At 39.6% G+C, this 2416-nt stretch overlaps 1 protein-coding gene across 6 annotated transcripts in view; it reads right to left on the bottom strand.

Moving 5' to 3' along the window:
• cep152 (centrosomal protein 152) overlaps window positions 1-2416 on the bottom strand; it is a 15622-nt gene that overhangs the window by 2358 nt on the left and 10848 nt on the right. The window lies entirely within an intron of this gene.

The raw sequence follows: 2416 nt of genomic DNA, 5'->3' as shown, positions 1-2416 counted from the left end.
TGTGTGTGTGTGTGTGTGTGTGTGTGTGTGTGTGTGTGTGTGTGTGTGTGTGTGTGTGTTTAAGTTTGTGCAGTCTGACAGGTGAGCATCCTCCCAACGTAACGAGGGTCACACACCTCCTTCCCTCCCAGCAATGCTTTGTGTTTACGATGTAAACGTGTCACTGAAGTGAGGACGTGTGTGTGTGTGTGTGTGTGTGTGTTTAAGCATTTATCTTGTAAGGCCCATTACTCCAGAACAGATTTAGGATATTTACTAAATAAGCTTATAAAGCCGATGTAATCAATGTTATTTATTGAGTTGGTTAACAGATATTAGCTTCAGTAGCAGAATATTGTTATACAGAGTGTAGCACTCTTCTGAATCATGCTACAGTTTAACACTAATTATTTCATTTTACAAGCTGGTTTTGCCTCTGATTTATGTAATATTTACACAGTTTAAAATAATATTTTATATGTAATTATTTTTAGGTTTCTATTAGACAAACATGACCTGTTGAGAAGACGGGTAGCTAATATCAGATACAAGTTTTATTTTAAAATATCACAAGGTAGTCAGTGAACATTTTCTAATTGTTGACTGGTAAATATTTATTATTATTATTTTTATTTATGACAGTAAAAAATAATAAATCTACTTTATTACTCGTTGAAGTCATCATTTTTCAACTAGCTGAAAAGTCTAAGTTTTTGACTGAAGTCAGGTCTGGTTTAAATCAATGTTACACGTTATATATTTTCCTTGTATAAATCTGTTTTTCATGATTGTTGAATGAAACTAACAATTATATTAATTTATTGTAAAAATTTTAGAAATAATTTATGACACAGATCCAGTTGCTTTTTATCTAATAGTTGTTGTTGGTTGTGAGCTGACGACCTGTATGGTCACAACTTTTGCTCCTCCATGTTGTCACAGATGATAACAGATGGGCGCAGGGCTCAATCTAGTGTTATTTAAGTCTATGAGGAAAAATGACTGGAGTCATTGCAAAGTCCCTGTGAAGATAGGAAGAAGCAGTTTGTGTGTTCTGAACCATTGTCCCGAAAAAGCAGCCTTGTGGGGACCAATGCCCACGAATAGGTACGAATGCAAATTACAGGTGGGGGTTAGGTTTAAGACCAAGATGTGAATTGAGTTTAGGTTAGTTTTAGGGTAAATGGTCAGGGTTAGGATATAAAATTTCCAATAAATGAATGGATATATCCCACGGGGATATAAAAACCAGACGTGTGTGTGTGTGTGTGTGTGTACGGGTTTTTCCTACAACGTGGGGTATTTTTTACAAAAAAAGCAGCCAGGTGGGGACCGAAGTGAATCGTGGGGACCACTGTCAGGTCCCCACGGGTCCAAATGCATGTTACAGGTGTGGGGTTAGGTTCAGGACCAAGGTTTAGGTTAGTTTTAGGGTCAGGTAAGTTTCTGTGAGGTTAATGTTAGAGTATATGGTCAGGGTTAGGATATAAAATCTAAAAAACATGAATGGTGTGTGTGTGTGTGTGAGTGTGTGTGTGTGTGTGTGTGTGGACGGGTTTTTCCTACAACGTGGGGTATTTTTTACAAAAAAAGCAGCCAGGTGGGGACCGAAGTGAATCTGGAAGTGAAACCATTGTCAGGTCCCCACGGGTCCAAATGCATGTTACAGGTGTGGGGTTAGGTTTAGGACCAAGGTTTTAGGTTAGTTTTAGGGTCAGGTAAGTTTCTGTGAGGTTAATTTTAGAGTGTATGGTCAGGGTTAGGATATAAAGTCTAAAAAACATGAATGGAAGGCAATGTAAAGTCCCCACGGGGTCGAGAAACAAACATAAGTGTGTGTGTGTGTGTGTGTGTGGGCGGGTTTTTCCTACAACGTGGAGTATTTTTTACAAAAAAAGCAGCCAGGTGGGGACCGAAGTGAATCGTGGGGACCTGTGTGGGGTTAGGTTTAGGACCAAGATTTAGGTTAGTTTTAGGGTCAGGTAAGTTTCTGTGAGGTTAATTTTAGAGTGTATGGTCAGGGTTAGGATATAAAGTCTAAAAAACATGAATGGAAGGCAATGTAAAGTCCCCACGGGGTCGAGAAACAAACATAAGTGTGTGTGTGTGTGTGTGTGTGGGCGGGTTTTTCCTACAACGTGGGGTATTTTTTACAAAAAAAGCAGCCAGGTGGGGACCGAAGTGAATCGTGGGGACCAATGCATGTTACAGGTGTGGGGTTAGGTTTGGGACCAAGGTTTAGGTTAGTTTTAGGGTCAGGTAAGTTTCTGTGAGGTTAATTTTAGAGTGTATGGTCAGGGTTAGGATATAAAGTCTAAAAAACATGAATGGAAGGCAATGTAAAGTCCCCACGGGGTCGAGAAACAAACATAAGTGTGTGTGTGTGTGTGTGTGTGTGTGTGTGTGTGTGTGTGTGTGTGTGTGTGTGTGTGTGTGT

Source organism: Austrofundulus limnaeus, unplaced genomic scaffold, assembly GCF_001266775.1.
Source record: "Austrofundulus limnaeus strain Quisiro unplaced genomic scaffold, Austrofundulus_limnaeus-1.0 Scaffold296, whole genome shotgun sequence".
In the NCBI taxonomy this organism is placed as follows: Eukaryota; Metazoa; Chordata; class Actinopteri; order Cyprinodontiformes; family Rivulidae; genus Austrofundulus; species Austrofundulus limnaeus.
The sequence above is the reverse complement of the archived record's forward strand: the minus strand, read 5'-3'. Positions and strand labels throughout refer to the sequence as shown.